Source organism: Anomaloglossus baeobatrachus, chromosome 2, assembly GCF_048569485.1.
Source record: "Anomaloglossus baeobatrachus isolate aAnoBae1 chromosome 2, aAnoBae1.hap1, whole genome shotgun sequence".
Lineage (NCBI taxonomy): Eukaryota > Metazoa > Chordata > Amphibia > Anura > Aromobatidae > Anomaloglossus > Anomaloglossus baeobatrachus.
In genome coordinates, this window is record NC_134354.1 from 192213012 (window position 1) to 192237630 (window position 24619).

The following is a 24619-nucleotide window of genomic DNA, read 5'->3' on the forward strand; positions in this document are numbered from 1 at the left end:
CTGACCAGTCTTGCTTTTGTTGCAACATACTCCCCCCGCCACCCCCTACCCACTCTACTTTTTTAAAAAGGTAACTTGTGTTCAACAAACTCTTATGTAGAGTACATGCAATTGTAAGAAGCTTATGCCCGCTGTAACCTGCCTTCTGAACTCATTCACTTCAATATTTAGAGGAATAAAAGCTCATCCATTTTGCTTGGCGATGGACTGTCATGTGATACAGCCCATTGTACTCTATGGAGAGGGAAATGAGGCACAAGGTAGGAAAACCAGCATGGTAAATGTTCTAACAAGTCTTGCCTAGCCTCAACTGATAGCCACACAACTTTGATAACTGTATGTTCTCCATGTTGCTGTTTCAGTCTGTAGGCTGAAGAGTCCCTTGGGCCTTCAGAGTGTGTCTCCCTTTTGAACCAGAAGCCATTAAAACGTGGGAAATGATACCTAAGATTGATATTCCAGTGGCCAAGGTGGCAAGGAAAACATCCATTCCTTTCAAAGACTTATCAGGATTACGGAACCCAATGGACAGAAAAATAAATGGCCTCCTGAAAAAAAGCTTGGGAAGCCTCGGTGGTGATAATTAGGCCCAATATAGCAGCCATTTCGGAGACCAGGTCTATGTTCTTATGGATTGAGAACCTGAAGAGTCTTATTAATATGGTCTCAAGGGAAGCCATCCTAGAATTCTTGCCATTAATAAAAAATGGCTATGGAATGTATGGCTGATGCCTCCGCAGAATGTTAGGTTCGCGGCTAGGAATAATGCCCTTTCAAATTCTGCCCGGAGGGGACTTTGGTTAGGAGATAGTTGATCTAAAAAAAAAATCTGTGTCATTCCCTTTTCTGTTCTGAGTGTTTGGACCAGTGCTGGATAACATATTAGATAAAGCGTATGAACGAGTTTCCAGTGGAAAAAGCATGCAGATTCCTACCCTTTCATAGGTTTTGCTCCTCTAGGAGACAGGAATATAAAGGGAAAGTTAAGTGATGGGGATGGAGTTGCCCAAAACAGGTGCAAAACACTGATTTATCAACCACTCACAAACTGCCAATCCATGGAGGAGGTGATTGCTTAGCATTAAAATTGCACACAAAGGCTTGTATAGGGCACTGTTCACACACGTAGGTATAGTGTCTCGCTTACAGCCTATTAGTGACGGCCATACTATTAGATTAGGCGGGTTGCCCAGCACTAATATAGTGCTGGGTTCAAGTGTGATGCATTTCTTCGGCGCTCCATTGGGAGACCCAGACGATTGGGTGTATAGCTACTGCCTCCGGAGGCCACACAAAGCATTACACTAAAAAGTGTAAGGCCCCTCCCCTTCTGGCTATACACCCCCAGTGGGATCACTGGCTCACCAGTTTTCTGCTTTGTGCGAAGGAGGTCAGACATCCACGCATAGCTCCACTGTTTAGTCAGCAGCAGCTGCTGACTATATCGGATGGAAGAAAAGAGGGCCCATATAGGGCCCCCAGCATGCTCCCTTCTCACCTCGCTTGTGGTTTGTAAGGTTGAGGTACCTATTGCTGGTACGGAGGCTGGAGCCCACATGCTGCTTTCCTTCCCCATCCCCCTGAGGGGCTCTGAGGAAGTGGGATCTTACCGGCCCCAAAGCCCTGAGGCCGGGCTCCATCCACAGACCCATTGAACCTGCTGGATACGGAGCTGGGTACCGTTCAGGGACATGGCCCTGCACCATTCAGGTACTCTGTGTCCCCGTACACACAGGCACAGCACACTCCAGACTTGCTGGGTGTGCTAGTGCGCCGGGGACAGTAAGGGGTTACAGTCACTGCAGCCTAGCTGAGTGACTTTATTTATTGGGAACTACCGCGCCGGACGCTCCGGGAGCGGCGGCGCGGCTGGGACTTGTAGTGCGCCGGGGACTTAGCGCCGACCGCGCTTTTACGGCGGCGGCGCTTATAAATCCAGTCCCCGGCTTTTGCGGCCTAGCTCCGCTTCGTTCCCGCCCCCACCCTGTCAATCAGCAGCGCCGAGGGCTGGAGCCTTATTTACATGCTCCAGCCCTCTCACTGGACACTGTGGGACGCCGGTTTCCCGCTCTGACTTGGGGCACGCCCACGGCCCGCCCCTACTCACACGAGCTGGAGAAGGACGCCGGCAGCCATTCCTGCAGTCCGAGCTGAGAGAACGGACTCTGGGCAACCAGGCACAGGACTAGGGCGACCACACACCCGCTTATAGGCGGGCGGTAAGCGGCACCTGAAGTGCTGACCCCACTAAATACCGCAGTTGTCCATTTGTATTTTATGCTTACACTGCATAGGTCGCTATTTTTGGCTATATGCCCTCTTAGATGGCGACACATCAGCAGCAGGAAAGCAGGGGTGCTAAGGCACAGGCTTTCTATGCTGCTTGTATTGCATGTACTGAGGTGTTCATGTGTATTTATGCTTGTATGCTATACACTGCACTGTACGGTCGCTAGTCTTGGCTATATTCGCCTAGAATGGCTAGACTACAGCAGCAGAAAAGCAAGGGTGCTGAGGCACAGGTTTTTTCTATGCTGCTTGTATTGCAGGTGTTGCAGTATTCATTTGTACTTATGCTTGTATGCTATACATTGCACTGTATGGTCGCTATTCTGGGCTATATTCCCCTAGATGGCTAGTCTACAGCAGCAGAAAAGCAGTGGTGCCAAGGCACAGGCTTTCTATGCGGCTTGTACTGCATGTGCTGCAGTGTTCATTTGTACTTTATGCTGGTATGCTATACATTGCACTGTACGGTCGCCATTCTTGGCTCTATACTCCTAGATGGCTAGTCGGCAGCAGCATATAAGCAACACAGGCTTTCGATGCTGTTTTTACTGCATGTGATACTGTTCCACGGCACTGAACCCCATTGTGTGCAATGCTCCCCTGTAGCACTTGGTCAGCCGGGGTCTCTACTAGACGTGGCCAAAGGAACCATCTGTCAACCCTGTCCAAGGACAGGGACGGAGTTGCAATGGGATAGAGACTTGCAGTCCGGACAGGCCATGGGCAATCTGGATCATTGCTCCCTGGCCACCCTCATTTGGAATAAAATCGGTGCTCCGGGGGGGGTCCCATGATGAGGCAGACGTAGCTCATCAGGACTTTGATCCTGACACCGCTCTCAATCCGGATACACCGGATGGTGACGCCATAAGGAATGATCCTATAGCGTCCATCAATGGAATGTTGGATCTTTCTCCCTCAGCTCCCCCAGCGGAGGAGTCAGCTTCACAGCAGGAGAAGTCCCATTTCAGTAGCTCAAACGTATATTGAGTTTTTTTCTGGCCACGCTGACTTCAGAGAAGCAGTCCAGGAACACCACGCTTACCAGATAAGCGTTTTCTCCAAACGTATTAAGGATACACGTTATCCCTTTCCCCCTGACGTGATCAAGCGCTGGACCCAGGGTCCAAAGGTGGATTCTCCAATCTCCAGGCTTGCGGCTAGAGCCATAGTTGCAGTAGAGATGGGACTTCACTTAAAGATGCCATTGACAGACAGATGGACTCTGGTTGAAATCTGTCTATGAGGCTATCGGCGTGTCGGTTGCTCCGGCATTCACAGCCGTATGGGCACCCTAAGCTTTTCAGCTGTTCTTGCGCAGCTGGTCTTGAGCACATGTACATCTGTGCCGCAGGGGCGTCCGTAATCTCGCAATGTCTGCATTGCGACTTACCCTATGAATGCTGTCCTGGAAGGACAGTCGAGGTTTCGGTCCTTCCCAAGCTCGGGCAGGTCCCAATTTTCCTCGTCCAAAAGGGCTGAAAAGCCTCAGAGGGGCTCAGCTTCCGGCCGGGCTCAATCACGCCCAAGGAAGGCAGCCGGAGGAACCGCTACCAAGGCGGTCTCCTCATGACTCTCAGCTCTCTCATCTCTCCGCATCCGCGGTTGATGGCAGACTTGCTCGCCTTTGGCGACATTTAGCTGCCACAGGTCACAGACCGGTGGGTGAGGGACATTGTGCCCACGTGCACAGGACAGAGTTCTGTTCTCGTCCTCCGACTCGATTCTTCAGAACGTCCCCACCTCCCCACCGAGCCGATGCTCTTCTGCAGGCAGAAGGAGTGGTAATCCCTGTTCCTCTTCAGGAACAAGACACGGTTTTCCTCCAATCTGGTGGTGGTGCCAAAAAAGGATGGCTCTTTCCGTTCCGTTCTGGACCTAAAACTGCTCAACAAGCACGTGGAGGCCAGGCGGTTCCGGATGAAACCCTCCGCTCCGTCATTGCCTCAATGTCTCAAGGAAATTTCCTAGCATCAATAGACATCAAACATGCTTATCTCCACGTGCCGTTTGCTACAGAGCACCACTGTTTTTCTACGTTTTGTGATAGGAGACGACCATCTTCAGTTCGTAGCTCTGCCATTCGGTCTGGCGACAGCCCCACGGGTGTTCACCAAGGTCATGGCGGCAGTGGTAGCAGTCTTGCACTCGCAGGGACACTCTGTGATCCCTTACTTGGACGATCTACTTGTCAAGGCACCCTCAAGAGGCATGCCAACTCAGCCTGAATGTTGCGCTGGAGACTCTCCAGACGTTCGGGTGGATCATCAACTTCTCAAAGTCAAACCTGTCACCGACCCAATCACTAACGTATCTTGGCATGGAGTTTCATACCCTCTCAGCGATAGTGAAGCTTCCGCTGGACAAGCAGCGGTCACTACAGACTGGGGTGCAGACTCTCCTTCAAGGTCAGTCGCACTCCTTAAGACGCCTCATGCACTTCCTCGGGAAGATGGTGGCGGCAATGGAGGCGGTTCCGTTTGCGCAGTTTCATCTGCGTCCACTTCAATGGGACATTCTCCGCCAATGGGACGGGAAGTCAACATCCCTGAACAGGAAAGTATCCCTTTCACAGACGGCCAAGGACTCTCTGCAATGGTGGCTTCTTCCCACCTCATTATCACAGGGAAGATCCTTCCTACCACCGTTTTGGGCGGTGGTCACGACAGACGCGAGTCTGTCGGGGTGGGGAGCAGTTTTTCTCCACCACAGGGCTCAGGGTACGTGGACTCAGCAGGAGTCCACCCTTCAGATCAATGTTCTGGAAATCAGAGCAGTGTATCTTGCCCTACTAGCCTTCCAGCAGTGGCTGGAAGGAAAGCAGATCCGAATTCAGTCGGACAACTCCACAGCGGTGGCATACATCAACCACCAAGGAGGGACACGCAGTCTGCAAGCCTTCCAGGAAGTCCGGCGGATTCTGATGTGGGTGGAGGACAGAGCATCCACCATATCCGCAGTTCACATCCCGGGCGTAGAAAACTGGGAAGCAGACTTCCTCAGTCGCCAGGGCATGGACGCAGGGGAATGGTCCCTTCACCCGGACGTGTTTCAGGAAATCTGTCGCCGCTGGGGGGTGCCGGACGTCGATCTAATGGCGTCTCGGCACAACAACAAAGTTCCGGCCTTCATGGCGCGGTCTCGCGATCAAAGAGCTCTAGCGGCAGACGCCCTAGTACAAGATTGGTCGCAGTTCCGGCTCCCTTATGTGTTTCCACCTCTGGCACTCTTACCCAGAGTGCTACGCAAGATCAGATCCGATTGCAGCCGCGTCATACTCGTCGCCCCAGACTGGCCGAGGAGGGCGTGGTATCCGGATCTGTGGCATCTCACGGTCGGCAAACCGTGGGCACTACCAGACCGACCAGACTTACTGTCCCAAGGGCCGTTTTTCCATCGGAATTCTGCGGCCCTGAACCTGACTGTGGGGCCATTGAATCCTGGATCCTAGCGTCTTCAGGATTATCCCAAGAGGTTGTGGCTACCATGAGACAGGCTAGGAAGTCCACGTCTGCTAAGATCTACCATAGAACGTGGAAGATTTTCTTATCCTGGTGCTCTGCACAAGGAGTATCCCCTTGGCCATTCCAGTTACCTAATCTTCTTTCCTTCCTGCAAGCCGGGTTGGAAAAGGGCTTGTCGCTCGGCTCCCTTAAAGGGCAAGTCTCAGCACTATCCGTGTTTTTTCAGAAGCGTCTAGCACGACTGTCTAAAGTGCGTACGTTCCTGCAGGGCGTTTGTCATATCGTCCCTCCGTACAGGCGGCCATTAGATCCATGGGATCTAATCAGAGTACTAGTTGCTCTCCAGAAGCCGCCCTTCGAACCTCTGAAGGAGGTTTCCCTTTCACGACTATCACAGAAAGTGGCCTTTCTGGTAGCGATCACGTCTCTTCGGAGAGTGTCTGAGCTGGCAGCGCTGTCATCCAAGGCTCCCTTCCTGGTGTTCCACCAGGACAAGGTAGTGCTGCGCCCCATTCAGGAGTTTCTCCCTAAGGTGGTATCCTCTTTTCATCTTAATCAGGATATCTCTTTGCCTTCTTTTTGTCCTCATGCAGTTCATCGGTATGAGAAGGATTTATATTTGTTAGATCTGGTGAGAGCACTCAGAATCTACATTTCCCGCACGGCGCCCCTGCGCCGTTCGGATGCACTCTTTGTCCTTGTCGCTGGTAAGCGCAAAGGGTCGCAGGCTTCTAAGGCCACCCTGGCTCGATGGATCAAAGAACCAATTCTTGAAGCCTACCGTTCTGCTGGGCTTCCGGTTCCATCAGGGCTGAAGGCCCATTCTACCAGAGCCGTGGGTGCGTCCTGGGCATTACGACACCAGGCTACGGCTCAACAGGTGTGCTAGGCAGCTACCTGGTCGAGTCTGCACACTTTCACCAAACATTATCAGGTGCATACCTATGCTTCGGCGGACGCCAGCCTAGGTAGAAGAGTCCTGCAGGCGGCAGTTGCCTCCCCGTAGGGGAGGGCTGTCTTCGCAGCTCTAACATGAGGTATTCTTTACCCACCCAGGGACAGCTTTTGGACGTCCCAATCGTCTGGGTCTCCCAATGGAGCGCCGAAGAAGAAGGGAGTTTTGTTACTTACCGTAAATTCCTTTTCTTCTAGCTCCTATTGGGAGACCCAGCACCCGCCCTGTTGTCCTTCGGGATTTTTGGGTTTTTTTTCGGGTACACATGTTGTTCATGTTGAACGGTTTTTCAGTTCTCCGATGTTACTCGGAGTGAATTTGTTTAAACCAGTTATTGGCTTTCCTCCTTCTTGCTTTTGCACTAAAACTGGTGAGCCAGTGATCCCACTGGGGGTGTATAGCCAGAAGGGGAGGGGCCTTACACTTTTTAGTGTAATGCTTTGTGTGGCCTCCGGAGGCAGTAGCTATACACCCAATCGTCTGGGTCTCCCAATAGGAGCTAGAAGAAAAGGAATTTACGGTAAGTAACAAAATTCCCTTCTTTGTATAGTGCACCAAATGTAAACAGAAACCCCAGGCCTCTAAGAAAAAGACAGAAACCAAGCACAAACTAAGGGCTCATTCAGACGGCCTTTCCGTTTGTCCTGATCAGTTCCTGTTTGGTTTTTTTTTGGTTTTTTTTGCAGACCAACTTTTCAATGTCTTTTGTGTAGGATCAGATGCCACACTGAAGCACTTCCGTGGGCATCTGATCCTACAAAAAAAAACCAGATCGGAATGGGGGGGGGGGGGGCGCACACTGTTTTATCTATTGTACGATAGACCTGCCCACCAGCAGCTGTGATTGGTTACAGTCAGACACGCCTCCATGTTGAGTGACAGCTGTCTGACTGCAGCCAATCACAAATGGGGGAGTGAATATGTATGAGCCTAATGAGCGGCCGGCTCAGGAAGAACCAAGCTGCTGCGGGAGCAGTGTGACAGTTGACAGTAATCGGTGAGTATGTAGCGCTTGCTCCTACCCCTTTGCCCCAGATTCTGTTTCCCATACACTTTTTATGGGGACCAGCATGTGGCCAGATACCCTGGACTGCATGTAAGGCCTTTTTCACGCATCAGTATTTTTGCATCAGTGTGTCATCAGTATTTGGATGCCAAAACCGGGAGTGTCTCAAACACAGAACAGGTATTCCACTCCTGGTTTTGGCATCCAAACACTGATGAAACACTGATGCAAAATACTGACGTGTGAAAGAGGCCTAACTTTCAGGGTTTTTTTTTATTAGTTTTTTTGCGGTCCGCAAAAAAAAACAAGTCACACAGATGTTACACGGACCATATACTGAACTGTACCTGTGGAAAAATAGGACCCTTTTTTTGCTGACCACAAAAACGCAACAGTAGTGTGAATGTAGCCTAAAACCAAGACCAAAAAATTGCATCACATGCTTAAAAATTTAAAACATCTAAGTAGAAGATGGGGATACCTAGGGAAGAATATATGGCAGTTTGCTTACTCTGCAAGTCAAGCATCCAAGGCCAAATACGAATTAAGGCTTGCAAAATCGGTCAAGAGTAAGGTAAAATGATTTTGTGAGTGTTAAAAGCAAAAGAAAAGTGAACGAGACTATTGGAGTCCTGCAGAATCAAAAAGGTGAAATGGTCAACATGGTGGAACAGCAGGTGCAGCTACTAAACTCGTGTCTTCTCCCAAAAACTAATGCAAATATCAACAAGAATCATGATAGAAATAATGGTCAGGAGTCCAAGTTAACGACAAGCAAAGGATTGATATTCGTACATTTAGCCAAGTTAAAGGACACCAAGTCCCAAGATCTGGATGATTTACACCCCAGAGTCTTGAAAGAGAGAGCTGATGAAATAATAGTACCGCTTGACATAAACTTCAATAAGTCAAGGGAAACGGTACTGGTCCCTCTAGATTGGAAAAGAGCAAATGTGGTTCCTATCTACAAAAAGGGGAAAAAGGAGGATCCAGGGAATTACAGTCCAGTAAGCCTGACCTCCATAGCAGGAAAAATCTTTGAGCAAATTGTCAAAGAAAATTTACTTAAGTACCTGAATGGGAAGCCATTAATTAACCAAAGCCAGCACGGCTTTATGACCAATAAATCTTGTTAGACCAACCCAATTTCCTTCTATAACAAACTAAGTGAAAGGTTGGCCAAGGGGAATACCGTGGATATAGTATACCTTGACTAAAGTAACGCATTCGATAAAGTATCACCTAACATGCTCATTGAAAAAATGATCAAGTACGGAATCAACAAAAAATCAATTGGATTCACAACTGGCTTAATGATTGGGCACAACAAGTAATACTAAATGGCTACACATCAAACTGGAGGAAAGTTAAAAGCGGGATGCTACAATGTTCTGTCCTGGGCCTAGTGCTGTTTAATATCTTTATAAAAGATCTGGACAACAAAATTATTGGGAAATTTGCAGATGATACTAAGATAGGAGTAGCCAACACTAGAAAGACAGCGGATGCAAAAGGATTTAGACACTAGAACAATGGGCCAAGGCAAACAGAATGGTCTTTAATTGGGACAAATACAAAGTCCTACATCTGCGTAAAATAAATGTAAAAAGCATATATAATATGGGAGGAATAGAAATAGTTAATATCATCTGGTAAAACGTCTTGGGCATAATAGTAGATCCCAGATTCATCATGAGCCAACTGTGTGGTGCTGCAGCTGAAAGTTCAACAAAATTCAGGGGTGTATTAAGACCAGCATTGAATTTAGATCAAGAGGGTAATTATTCCCATATACTTTGCCCTGGTCAGACCCCACCTGGAATACTGTATACAGTTTGGGTGCTCCAATTCAAGAAAGACATCGATATATTGGAGCAAGTCCAGGGAAGAGTAACCAAGATGGTAGAAGGTCTGCAAACCATGTCCTATGAAGAACGGCTTAAAGAACTATGAATTTTTGGCTTGCAAAATAGAAGGCTGAGAGGAGACTTAATAGCGGTCTACAAATATCTGAAAGTGAGTGGATGTGCGCACGTGTGCGTATTGCATGCAGTTACGCTGCGTTCTGCACCGCAGCGTAACTGCATGCGTCCTGCGTCCCCTGCACAATCTATGGAGATTGTGCAGGAGCCGTGCGCACGTGGCCTATTAGAACGCAGCGATTCGGCTGCTGCCCGAATCGCTGCGTTCTAAGAAGTGACATGTCACTTCTTTTGTGCGGTTTGCATGCTGTCTATAGGGAGAGGCAGCATGCAGAGCGCACGTTCTCTGCCGGCACCATGCGCTTCAGAACGGAGCTTTTCAGCTCCGCTCTGAAGCGCACCTTTTAGGTGCGGTGCAGAGCGCACACGTGCGCACATAGCCTTAGTCAGTGCAAAGGGAACTACCCTATTCATTAGCACAAGGAAGTACAACAAGAAAAGGCATGAAACTAAAATGAAGGAGATTCAGATTAGTCATTAGGAAAACGTTTCTGACAGTGAGAGCAGTTCGAGAGTAGAACAGGCTACCATGTGAGGTAGGGAGCTCGATGAAAATCTTCAAGCAGAAACTGGCTAAACATAACTGGGATGATTTAGGAAAACCTGCACTTAGGAGGTTGGACCTGATGGCTCTTAAGGTCTCTTCCAGCTCTACCATTCTATGAATCTCAGCAGAAGGGAAATTAGACCATCAGAATGGGAACACGACACAGCAATATTCCAACAATTGGTCCAGAAGCGGGGTCATCCACAGGTTGACCTCTTCACTCCAAAAAGGAATGCAAAAGTGAGAGTTCTTTTTCCTAGACCCGAGAGACGATCCGATCAGGGTAGACGCCATGTCCAAGTCTGGAATATGACACTTGCATACGCCTTTCCACCTTTTTCCATTGATTCCCAGAGTTCTGAGAAAGATTTACTAGGACAGGGCCAGAGTTATCTTGGTGGTTCCATTCTGGCCGAAAAGGAGGTGGTTCACCTTGTTAAAGCATCTGACCAGTGAAGAGCCTATTCTTTTTCCCTACAGGAAGACCTACAACATCAAGGACCTTTGCTACATTGGAATGTGCAACATCTGCACCTGTCAGCCTGGATCCTGAAGGGGGATTCCTGAGGGCACAAGGCTTATCTGACAAGTCATCACCATCCTACAAGCAAGTAGGAAGCCAGTCTACAGGAAGATTTGGAAAAAAAATTCTTCTTGGATGGAGATCTTATTAATTGTTCTCATCCTAATATACCCAGGATTCTGGATTTTCCTCAAGCAGGTTTCAATAAAGGTCTTAGATCGAGTACACTGAATGTCTGGATTGCAGCTCTTAGCAACATCTTTGATTCATCATTGGCCTCTCACCCATGGATATCCAGATTCATAAAGGCAACACAGAAGTTAAGACCTACTCTGAGAAGTTCAATGCCCCCGTAAGATCCAGAACTGGTTCTGAACGTCCTTTGCGACCCTCCATATGAACCAGTGTACCAGATGGCAATAGGGAAAATCTCCTTCAAAACGGTCTGTTTGGTAGCCATTACAAATGGAAAAAGAGAATAGGAGAAATTCCAGCTCTTTCCATCAGAGATCCTTATCTGCAGATCCTGGATAACCTCACGATTCTCAGGTTGGACCCAGCCTTTCGTCCAAAAGTGGTTTCTTCTTCAAACCTAAAGCAAGAAATATTCTTTCCATTGTTTTGTCAAGATCCCAAAAACCAGAAGGAGCTTTGCTTAAACTCCCTGGACGATAGGTAGGCGGTGCTGGCGTACACCTGGAGATTGGATTCAGACCTTTTTGTCCAATTTTGAGGAAAAACTGGGAAAAAAGCTCCGAAAACAACTGAAGCCAGATGGATTAGATTGACCATCTGTTCAGCCTATACCAAGGCAGTGTCTACCTCATGGGCAGAAAAACAGGGGCGTCAGTAGATCAGATCTTTAAGGCGGCTACCTGGTCAGGCCCAAACATCTTCATCTTTTGTAAATATAAGTTAGACGTACTGCCAAATTAGCACACTGCGTTTGGAAGAAAGGTTCTCCAGGTAGTTCTCCCACCCTAAAATAGGTTATTGGGCTTTCTCCTGTGGTGCTGTCATGAGGGACGACCTAGAAAACAGGAATTACAACCTACCGGTAATGGTATTTCCAGTAGTCGATCATGACAGCACTGATATCCCTCCCAATGTTTCTATATGTCTTTGTGATAGTTAACATTTGTATAAAGAAATTAAATAAAATCGAGTTGCATCCATCCTGGTGTGGTACTTGACAAGCCACTGAGAGGCTGAGGGTGGAAGCAGTTTTTAACCTCTTGTGTTTCCTGTCTCTATAGAGCAGTGATGGCGAACCTATGGCACGCGTGCCAGACAGGGCACGCAGAGCCCTCTCTGTCGGCACGCACACTGTCGTCTCATTCAGCTGCTTTGAACTGCTGGCGCGATCACCCTAGCAGTTCAAAGTTGCATTGGAGCCGCAAGCCTGTTGCCTAGAAGATATCAGAAGCATCAGTAAGTGGCACTGGCGTAATGACGCCTTGTGGCCGCACAGGAACTGAGGGCCCAGCGGCGAGCAGCGTTGGAGCGGGTGTTGGAAGCTGAGTGTTTTGGGGTTTTTTTTCTGAACTGTGTGCGGCTGTGCCAGGATGGGGGGGACCATGCCAGGATAGGGAAACCATGCTAGGATTGGGGGACCATGCCAGTATGGTGGGGGGACCAGGCCAGGATGGGGGGGGGACGATGCCAGGATGGGGTACATTTACCAGCAGGATGGGAAGAACATGCCAGGATAGTGAGACATGGCAGGTTGGGAGAACTTGGCAGGAAGGGGGGAACATGCCAGGATGGGGTGGAACATTTTCCAGGATGGGGGAACATTTTCCAGGATGGGGAAACATTTTCCAGGACGGGGATACATTTGCCAGTATGGGGTTCATTTACTAGGATGGGGAACATTTAAAAGGATGGGGTACATTTACAAGGATGGGGAACATGCAGGTATGGGGTAACATGCCAGGAGGTACATTTAGCAGGATGGGGGAACATGCCGGGATGGGGGAACATTCCAGTATGGGGTACATTTACCAGGATGGGGCCATGATGGGGACAAATATACCAGAATGTAGGAAACATATAAGGATGGGGGACATGTTTACCAGGAAGGGGGACATAACTACATAATGAAGGGGGAGGGAGCAACTCATATGTCTTTATGGGATTTCGAGATGTTCAGACTTTGAAAGGTAGATGTGGATTACAGGGTGAAATCTGATTGCATTCCATGCTAAAATCTGTCTATCACTCCCTGACTACATCCCTCATTCACCAATTTAGTACAAATTTTTACAAAAAAAGTCCAACGTAATTCATAGCATCATCCCATGACGTTCTTCAAAAGCAAACCTAAAAGACATAAAAAGAGGAAATTATTAAAGAAATAAAGAAAAGAGATGCCGTCATTCACCAATTTATTTCCCTGCAAAATCCCTAATCCGAGTAATCCAATAAGGAGGTCCCATGATGATCCCATATTCACTGTCCCAGTCAATGAAGAACAGAACGTTCCTCATTGGCTGGGAGAGCAGTGACTGCAGGCTCACACACTGCTGAGAGAAGCACTGCTGTGAGAAGCCCTGCAGTGTGAGCCCCTGCCGTGACCTGGGCTGACTTCATGAGGTTATCTCAAGTTACTGCAGGAACAGCTCTACCAGCAAATGGGAAACATTCTTTTTTGTTCACCAATTTATTCATTTAAAAAAATCCTCGAAGTTACAATGTAAACCAATGTAATGTTCCACGACGTCCATCAAATTCTATGGAGCCTCATTCTGAGAACGAGCCTCCATATACTTTGAGCTTGAGAAATTTTGTGCCTGCCGCTGACCGCGAGTAAGCTATGGCACTTCATTCTCAAAACTTATTTATAAATAATTTTTAAAAACAGGATTTAGACCATACAAACACTGTCAGTACAAATTGATTGTTCAAACTAAGTACAGGCACTCCTGTATCATGCGTCCACCCTCCCCTATTTGATTGATAGCTGTGGCTTCATAGAGTCAGAGAAGGGAGGAGATAAAGGTAAAACAAGCATGTGACTAGGTGAATTTAAATGATTATCACTACCATGATGCGCCAAGTGCCTGTTCTTGGTTTAAATAGTTCTCTAAGCCCTCCAACAAACAAATTCTAACAAGAATCCTGTCAGTATAGGGTAACACTGACAGGTCGAACATCCTGTAATACAAAAGTATTGAATTGAAAAGTTGTAGTCTCTTAAAGAGAATTATATAAAAAAGCTAAGAAAAAATGTATCGAAAAAGAACCGCAAACAATAAAAATGGAATAAATTGTCATGAAAATGTTTCCCCAGTATTGTAAAATTAAAAAGTGCACATATTTGGTATATCTGCATCTAGAATGACCTGCTCTACAAAACTCAATATTTAACCCCGTCATAACCAAGGACACAAACATGTATATATATATATATATATATATATATATATATATATACATATATATATATATAAATATATATACACACACACTCACACTGGCGATCAAAATTAGAGAACAATGTATGATCACTTGCTTTTTTCCGAAATAATGATTTCCACATTGATCAACATTTGAAGGGTTTTTTTGTTAAGGGGTACACCAAGTCACTAGTAGTATTTTACAGAAGAACCAATGTATATCACCATAAACCCTTTATTTTTCCCAAAACATGATGATCATAATGATAACAGCAATGACTGTAGCACAGAGTAAGAATATAACTAAATTTCTTTGTCGCTCCTAATTGGGAGACCCAGACAATTGGGTGTATAGCTACTGCCTCCGGAGGCCACACAAAGTACTACACTAAAAAGTGTAAGGCCCCTCCCCTTCTGGCTATACACCCCCCCGTGGGATCACGGGCTCCTCAGTTTTATGCTTTGTGCGAAGGAGGTCAGACATCCACGCATAGCTCCACTGTTTAGTCAGCAGCAGCTGCTGACTATGTCGGATGGAAGAAAAGAGGGCCCATTCTAGGGCCCCCAGCATGCTCCCTTCTCACCCCACTTTCTGTCGGCGGTGTTTGTTAAGGTTGAGGTACCCATTGCGGGTACGGAGGCTGGAGCCCACATGCTGATTCCTTCCCCATCCCCATTAGGGCTCTGGGTGAAGTGGGACTTTAACGGTCTCCAGGCACTGAGACCGTGCTCCTTCCACAGCCCCCGGAGAATCGGCTGGATATGGAGCTGAGTATCGTCAGGGACAGGGCCCTGCTTCGTTAAGGTACTCTGTGTCCCCGGGCATACCGCGCGCACACCGCAGCATGCTGGGCGTGTTAGTGCGCCGGGGACATCAGCGCTGCTGCGCTTGTGCCATTCCTCACTACAGCGCTGCTGAGTGAGTAGACTTAGTACGAACGGCCGCGCCGGCTGCTGGGGTCAGTTTTCACTGCGACGCGGCTGGGACTTGTGGTGCGCCGGGGACTTCCGCGCTAGCCGTGCATGTATGACGGCCGCGCTTATTACTACAGTCCCCGGCTTTTGCGGCCTAGTTCGTTTCGCTCCCGCCCCCAGACCTGCCAGTCAGGGGGAGGGCGGGACGCTGTACAGACCATCAGCGCTGAGGGCTGGAGTCTGCTTTACATACTCCAGCCCTCACACTGGGCACAGTGGGACGCCAGTTTCCCGCTCTTTGTTTGTGGCACGCCCACGGTCCGCCCCTCCTCACAGGACGCCGGCAGCCACTCCTGTCTGCACGCTGAGCTGGAGAGGGGAGACTGGGAGACCCAGACACGGGATTCTGCGAACTCACACCCGCTTTTCAGCGGGCGGTAAGCAGCCCTCAAGGGCTCACCCCCACTTGTGCCGAAGTGTACTTTGTATTTTGTGCTTGCATACTATACATTACACTGTACGGTCGCTGGTGACTCTCTGCTATATACCCTCCTAGGTTACTCAAGGCAGACAACAGCATGTCGTCCGCAAAAAGCAAACGTGCCAAGGCACAGACTTTATATGCTGCTTGTACCGCATGTCGGGCTGCTCTACCGGCAGGTTCCACTGACCCCCATTGTGTGCAGTGCTCGGCCCCTGTGGCACTTGCTCAGCCGGGGCCGCTGCTAGAGGTGACCCAGGGAGAACCACCTGTGAATGCTGTCCAGGTGACAGGGACGGAGTTTGCAGTTTTTGCTGACAGATTGTCTATGACTATGTCTAAAATTCTTGAAACATTGCAGTCTAGACCAGTAACTCAGACCATGGGCACTGTTGAATCATTGCTCCCTGGTCCCCCTCAGCTGGATCTCTCCCGAGCTCAGGAGGTGTCGCATGCACCCCAGGGTGACGACTCTGACTCGGACGACAGTCCCAGACGGCCTAAGCGGGCTCGCTATGAGCGGCCCTCAACTTCATCACACTGGTCAGGGTCCCAGCTGGACGACTCTCTGTGTGATGAGGCGGATGTGGCTGGTCAGGATTCTGATCCTGGGACCGTTCTCAATCTGGATACACCTGATGGTGACGCCATAGTGAATGATCTTATAGCGTCCATCAATAGAATGTTAGATATTTCTCCACCAGCTCCTCCTGCGGAGGAGTCAGCCTCACAGCAGGAGAAATTCCATTTCAGGTATCCCAAGCGTAAATTGAGCACTTTTCTGGACCACTCTGACTTTAGAGACGCTATCCAGAAACACCACGCTTATCTAGATAAGCGTTTCTCCAAACGGCTTAAAGATACACGATATCCTTTTCCCCCTGACGTGGTCAAGGGCTGGACCCAGTGTCCCAAGGTGGACCCTCCAATCTCCAGGCTTGCAGCTAGATCCTTAGTTGCAGTGGAAGATGGGGCGGCACTTAAAGATGCCACTGACAGACAGATGGAGCTCTGGTTGAAATCCATCTATGAAGCTATTGGAGCGTCGTTGGCGCCAGCATTCGCAGCCGTATGGGCACTCCAAGCTATTTCAGCTGGGCTTACACAGGTCGACACGGTCACACGTACATCTGCTCCGCAGGTGGCGCCCTTGACCTCTCAAATGTCTGCATTCGCGTCTTACGCGATTAATGCTGTCCTAGACTCTACGAGCCGTACGGCAGTGGCGTCTGCCAACTCTGTGGTTTTACGTAGAGCCTTGTGGTTGAGAGAATGGAAGGCAGATTCTGCTTCCAAGAAGTGCTTAACCAGTTTGCCTCTTTCTCGTGACCGACTGTTTGGTGAGCGTTTGGATGAAATCATTAAACACTCCAAGGGTAAGGATTCATCCTTACCTCAACCCAGACAAAACAAACCCCAACAGAGGAGGGGACAGTCTGGTTTTCGCTCCTTTCGAGGCTCAGGCAGGTCCCAATTCTCCTCGTCCAAAAGGACTCAAAAGGATCAGAGGGGCTCAGATTCTTGGCGGACTCAATCACGACCAAAAAAGACAGCCGGAAGAACCGTTACCAAGACGGCTTCCTCATGACTCTCAGCCTCCTCTCTCCGCATCCTCGGTCGGTGGCAGGCTCTCCCGCTTTGGCGACATTTGGCTGTCACAGGTCAAAGACCGTTGGGTGAGAGACATTCTGTCTCACGGGTACAGGATAGAGTTCAGTTCTCGTCCTCCAACTCGCTTCTTCAGAACTTCTCCACCTCCCGACCGAGCAGATGCTCTTCTGCAAGCGGTGTCCGCCCTAAAGGCGGAAGGAGTGGTGACTCCCGTTCCTCTTCAGGAACGAGGTCGCGGTTTTTACTCCAATTTGTTTGTGGTGCCAAAGAAGGACGGGTCGTTCCGTCCCGTCCTGGATCTAAAGCTGCTCAACAAACACGTGAAAACCAGGCGGTTCCGGATGGAATCCCTCCGCTCCGTCATCGCCTCAATGTCTCAAGGAGATTTCCTAGCATCAATAGACATCAAGGATGCTTATCTCCACGTGCCGATTGCGCCAGAGCATCAGCGTTTTCTACGCTTCGTTGTAGGAAGCGAACACCTGCAGTTCGTAGCTCTACCTTTCGGGCTGGCGACAGCCCCTCGGGTCTTTACCAAGGTTATGGCAGCAGTAGTAGCAGTCCTGCACTCGCAAGGTCACTCTGTGATCCCGTATTTGGACAATCTACTTATCAAGGCACCCTCTCAAGAGGCATGCCAGCACAGCCTGAACGTGGCACTGAAGACTCTCCAGGGTTTCGGGTGGATTATCAACTTTTCAAAGTCAAATCTAATCCCGACCCAATCACTAACATATCTTGGCATGGAGTTTCATACTCTCTCAGCGATAGTGAAACTTCCACTGGACAAACAGTGTTCACTACAGACAGGGGTGCAATCTCTCCTTCAGGGCCAGTCGCACCCCTTGAGGCGCCTCATGCACTTCCTAGGGAAGATGGTAGCAGCAATGGAAGCAGTTCCTTTCGCGCAGTTTCATCTGCGTCCACTTCAATGGGACATTCTCCGCCAATGGGACGGGAAGTCGACATCCCTCGACAGGGATGTCTCCCTCTCTCAGACAGCCAAGGACTCTCTCCGGTGGTGGCTTCTTCCCACCTCGTTGTCGAAAGGAAAGTCGTTCCTACCCCCATCCTGGGCGGTGGTCACGACAGACGCGAGCCTGTCAGGGTGGGGAGCAGTGTTTCTCCACCACAGGGCTCACGGTACGTGGACTCGGAAAGAGTCCACCCTTCAAATCAATGTTCTGGAAATCAGAGCAGTCTATCTTGCCCTACAAGCCTTCCAGCAGTGGCTAGCAGGCAAGCAGATCCGAATTCAGTCGGACAACTCCACAGCGGTGGCATACATCAACCACCAAGGGGGAACACGCAGTCGGCAGGCCTTCCAGGAAGTCCGGCGGATTCTGACGTGGGTGGAAGACACGGCATCCACCATATCCGCAGTTCACATACCAGGCGTGGAAAACTGGGAAGCAGACTTTCTCAGTCGCCAGGGCATGGACGCAGGGGAATGGTCCCTTCACCCGGACGTGTTTCAGGAGATCTGTCGCCGCTGGGGGATGCCGGACGTCGACCTGATGGCGTCACGGCACAACAACAAGGTCCCGGTTTTCATGGCGCGATCCCACGATTACCGAGCTCTGGCGGCAGACGCCCTAGTTCAGGATTGGTCGCAGTTCAGGCTACCTTATGTGTTCCCACCTCTGGCGTTGTTGCCCAGGGTGCTGCGCAAGATCAGGGCCGACTGCCGCCGCGCCATCCTCGTCGTTCCAGACTGGCCAAGGAGGTCGTGGTACCCGGATCTGTGGCACCTCACGGTAGGCCAACCGTGGGCGCTGCCAGACCGTCCAGACTTGCTGTCTCAAGGGCCGTTTTTCCATCTGAATTCTGCGGCCCTGAACCTGACTGTGTGGCCATTGAGTCCTGGATCCTAGCGGCCTCAGGTTTATCTCATGAAGTGGTTGCCACCATGAGACAGGCTAGGAAACCATCCTCCGCCAAGATCTACCACAGGACGTGGAAGATATTCTTATCTTGGTGCTCTGCTCAGGGAGTTTCTCCCTGGCCATTTGCATTGCCTATTTTTCTTTCCTTCCTGCAGTCTGGGTTGGAAAAAGGTTTGTCGCTCGGCTCCCTTAAAGGTCAAGTCTCCGCGCTATCCGTATTTTTTCAGAAGCGCCTAGCGCGACTTCCTCAGGTACGCACGTTCCTGCAAGGGGTTTGTCATATCGTCTTCCCTTACAAGCGGCCGTTGGAGCCCTGGGATCTGAACAAGGTCCTAATTGCTCTCCAGAAGCCGCCTTTCGAGCCTTTGAAGGATGTTTCCCTTTCTCGTCTTTCACAGAAAGTGGCCTTTCTAGTGGCGGTCACGTCTCTTCGGAGAGTGTCCGAGCTGGCGGCGTTATCATGCAGATCTCCCTTCCTAGTATTTCACCAGGACAAGGTAGTTCTGCGTCCAATTCCAGAATTTCTTCCTAAGGTGGTATCCTCCTTTCATCTCAACCAGGATATCACTTTACCGTCTTTGTGTCCGCATCCAGTTCACCAATTTGAAAAAGGTTTGCATTTATTGGATCTGGTGAGAGCACTCAGGATCTACATTTCCCGCACGGCGCCCCTGCGCCGCTCGGATGCACTCTTTATCCTTGTCGCTGGTCAGCGTAAGGGGTCGCAAGCTTCCAAATCCACCCTGGCGCGGTGGATCAAGGAACCAATTCTTCACACCTACCGTTCTGCTGGGCTTCCGATTCCATCAGGACTGAAGGCCCATTCTACCAGAGCCGTGGGTGCGTCCTGGGCATTACGGCACCAGGCTACGGCTCAGCAGGTGTGCCAGGCGGCTACCTGGTCGAGTCTGCACACTTTTACCAAGCATTATCAGATGCATACCTACGCTTCGGCGGATGCCAGCCTAGGTAGACAAGTCCTTCAGGCGGCGGTGGCCCACCTGTAGGAAAGGGCTGGTTGACGGCCCTATCACGAGGTATTCTTTTACCCACCCAGGGACTGCTTTTGGACGTCCCAATTGTCTGGGTCTCCCAATTAGGAGCGACAAAGAAGAAGGGAATTTTGTTTACTTACCGTAAATTCCTTTTCTTCTAGCTCCAATTGGGAGACCCAGCACCCGCCCTGTTTTCTTAGGGATTTTGTTTTTTCGGGTGCACATGTTGTTCATGTTGAAGAGTTCAGTTCTCCGATGTTGTTCCTCGGATTGAATTTGTCTTTAAAACAGTTATTGGCTTTCCTCCTTCTTGCTTTTGCACTAAAACTGAGGAGCCCGTGATCCCACGGGGGGGTGTATAGCCAGAAGGGGAGGGGCCTTACACTTTTTAGTGTAGTACTTTGTGTGGCCTCCGGAGGCAGTAGCTATACACCCAATTGTCTGGGTCTCCCAATTGGAGCTAGAAGAAAAGGAATTTACGGTAAGTAAACAAAATTCCCTTCTTTCTTAACAAAACTTACCACTCAGTAGGAAGTGTACAGGCCTTTGCTTTGGATGATTTCAGCACATCTGCAGCCATAGGACATCACAAGTCTCTCACAATGCTCTGGTGTTATTTTGGTCCACTCTTCTTCTTTTCCATTGGGTTTAGATCAGGACTCTGGGCTGGCTACTTCATTATATCAATGTTTTCTGTTTCAAGGAACTGCTTTACCCCTTTTTTTTTGTGACACGGGGCATTGTCCTGCATGAAAATTGCTAGCTGATTGAGTGATGAACGCAAGTAAGGAAACATGTGTTGTTGAATAAGGTTCTGATACACACTTGCATTCACTCTGCCATGTAGCTATATGAGAAGTCCTACTCCTGCTACAGAAAAAAAAATTATAACATCCAACAGTAATCTGCCATTATTGAGTCATTCCAAAAACCCTGGTAGTGGTGATCAATTACTTTACTGTCCTGGTGAAACCGCTCGCCTTGTTCATCGCTTACATCCCAAAGATTTTGAGGAAAGAAATCTAAATGTGAATGCAAAAAGTGCATTTTTAGAAACTTCCAAGACACTGGTATGTATTTAGCAGTTCTTCAACACCTTTAACATATTCTGGAGATTTATTTTTTTCCTAATAAGTTTTCACAGATCCACTTGAAGCTTTTCCAAGATCTCAATTCCTTATCATTTAGAGTTCCTTCAAACACATCATCTCTCATAAGCTCTCTGATCTGAGGACCAACAAATACCCCTTCCTTCACTTTTGCTGGGGAAATGCTGGAGAATTTCTGTGAAATGTACTGGAACCCTTGTGAATTTGTCTTTGCCATGGCTTTCACAAAGTTTTTAATCAATCCCAACTTTATATGTAGTGGAGGAAGAAAGATTTTTGTTGGAGCAACTAAAGGATTATGCTGAACATTGTCTCTACCTGGAGCAGAGATGTTTCTCTGTCCCCAATCACGACAAGCATAATGCTCTACTAAATTTCTACTGCCCCATAAACACAAGAAGCAACAATATTTTGTGAAACCTCCTTGCATTCCCATTACCAGACATATCACTTTTAAATCTCCACAGATATTCCATTAAAGATGCTTTTATTGTATAGCATCCAAACAACTGACATACAGTGCCTTGCGAAGGTATTTGGCCCCCTTGAATTTTTTAACCTTTTCCCACATTTCAGGCTTCAAACATAAAGATACAAAATTTTAATGTTATGGTGAAGTATCAACAACAAGTGGGACACAATGGTAAAGTTGAAAGAAATTTATTGCTTATTTTAAACTTTTGTAAAAAATAATAAACTGAAAAGTGGATTGTGCAATATTATTCGGCCCTTTTACTTTCAGTGCAGTAAACTCACTCCAGCAGTTCATTGAGTATCTCTGAATGATCCAATGTTGTCCTAAATGACTGATGATGATAAATAGAAGCCACCTGTGTGTAATCAAGTCTCCGTATAAATGGACCTGCTCTGTAATAGTCTCAGTGTTCTGTTTAAAGCACAGATAACATCATGAAGACCAATGAACACAACAGGCAGGTCCGTGATACTGTTGTGGAAAAGTTTTAACCCGGATTTGGTTACAAAAAGATTTCCAAAACTTTAAACATCCCAAGAAGCACTGTGCAAGTGATCATATTGAAATGGAAGTATCATACCACTGCAAATCTACCAAGACCCGGCCGTCCATCCAACCTTTCATCTCAAACAAGGAGAAGACTGATCAGAGATGCAGCTAAGAGGCCCATGATCACTCAGGAAGAACTGCAGAGATCTACAGCTGATGTGGGAAAGTCTGTCTATAGAACAACAATCAGTCGTACACTGCACAAATCTGGCCTTTATGGAAAAGTGGCAAGAAGAAAGCCATTTCTCAAAGATATCCATAAAAAGTTTTGTTTAAAGTTTGCCACAAGCCACCTGGGAGACACACCAAACATGTGGAAGAAGGTGCCCTGGTCAGATGAAACCAAAATCGAACTTTTTGGGCACAATGCCAAAATGATATGTTTGCTGTAAAAGCAACACAGCTCATCACCCTGAACACACCATCCCCACTGTCAAACATGGTGGTGGCAGCATCATGGTTTGGGCCTGCGTTTCCTCAGCAGGGAAAGGCAACATGGTTAAAGTTGATGGGAAGATGGATGGAGCCAAATGCAGGACCATTCTTGAAGAAAACCTGTTGGAGTCTGCAAAAGACCTGAGACTGAGACAGAGATTTGTCTTCCAACAAGACAATGATCCCAAACATAAAGCATAATTTACAATGGAATGGTTCACAAATAAACGTATCCAGGTGTTAGAATGTCCAAGTCAAAGTCCAGACTTGAATCCAATCGAGAATCTGTGGAAAGAGCTGAAAACTGCTGTTCACAAATGCTCTCCATCCAACCTCACTGAGCTCGAGCTATTTGCAAAGGAAGAATGGGCAAGAATTTCAGTCTCTCAATGTGCAAAAGTGATAGAGACATACCCCAAGCGGTTTGCAGCTGTAATCGCAGCAAAAGGTGGCGCTACAAAGTATTAACTTAAAGTGGATGAATAATATTGCACGCCCCACATTTCAGTTTATTATTTTTTATAAAAGTTTGAAATAAGCAATAAATTTCGTTCAACTTCACAATTGTGTCCCACTTGTTGATTCTTCACCATAACATTAAAAATTTTTTATCTTTATGTTTGAAGCCTAAAATGTGGGAAAAGGTTGAAAAATTCAAGGGGGCCGAATACTTTAGCAAGGCACTGTATTTTCATAACTTTCCTTTAGATGACATGAGTGAGCAATAGGGATTGATGGTTTCATATTTCCATTGTGAAGCAACACTGCTTTCAAACTCTCTGGGATGAGTCAATAAACTATCACCAATTTGCAACAAAATACTCTTGATTCAGTTCTTCAAAGAGGCCATTCACATTGTTACAGTATACCATTGGTCCATCAACTGTGAAAAATTGTGTTAAAGTGTTACTTCTGTTTCGGTAATAACACACTTGACATCATCATGGAAAGATTCTTCTGTTTCATCCTAGATGCAAGACGTTCAGCTTTATCTTTTGACAATGAAAGGTCTCTGATGAGATAATTTAATTCATGTTGAGTAAAGCATTCTGGCTGCTCGGCTGCTCCATCAGGTGCATGCTCATCTTGACTTGATGTCTCCATGTCTTCGCCAATTGCTTCAGCTCCATAGTCTTGATATTCTACTTCATTTTCATCCAATCCAGACAATGGTGGTACAGGAACTGGCAAGGTACCATCATGTGGAATGGCCTAATCACAGGTTCAAGTTCAGGGTACATAATATTAGGTTTGTTCTTTGTAGAAAAGCCCTTCAGTTTGACAAAACAAAAGTATCAGTCATCACTATGATTTTTTGGGTTCTCTCCAATTCATGGGAACAGCAAATGGCATAGCCACTTTCCTCATATTCAACCAGTCACGAAGACCTTTTTGAACAACTTGAGCATATCACATGAGGGGCCCAGCATATATTGAAAATGCAGAAATAATGTAATAACAAAAATACTTCTATCTCAGAAATGTTATGTGATAAAGCCAAACTAAGCATATTTTTGGAATCAGCACATCAAACTCCATAAAACAGACATATTACTTTTGCTGATAGTTTTTTGTGTGTTGATCAGTGTAATTAAAAACAACAGCTCAAGACTGCAAAAAATAAGCCATCACAGTCCTAGATCCCGAAAAATGAGAACGCTACATGTTTTAGAATATGGCTCCAAAAGCGCAATTATTTATCTATTTATTTTATAAATTCAGAATTTTTTTTCACCTCTTAGATAAAAGTAAACCTATACACGTTTGATATTTATAAACTCGCATTGTCCTGGGGAATCATATTACCAACTCAGTTTTACCATATATAGTGATCATGGTAAATAAAAAAAAAAAAAAAAAAACAATTGTGGAATTGCACCTTTTTTGTAATTTCACTGTACTTGGAATTTTGGATCTCCTGGCAGAAGACGACACTGAAGTGACGTCAAAACGTTTTGTGCGTTTTGTTTGCCAAGAGATGCAGATTTGGTGCTGAAAT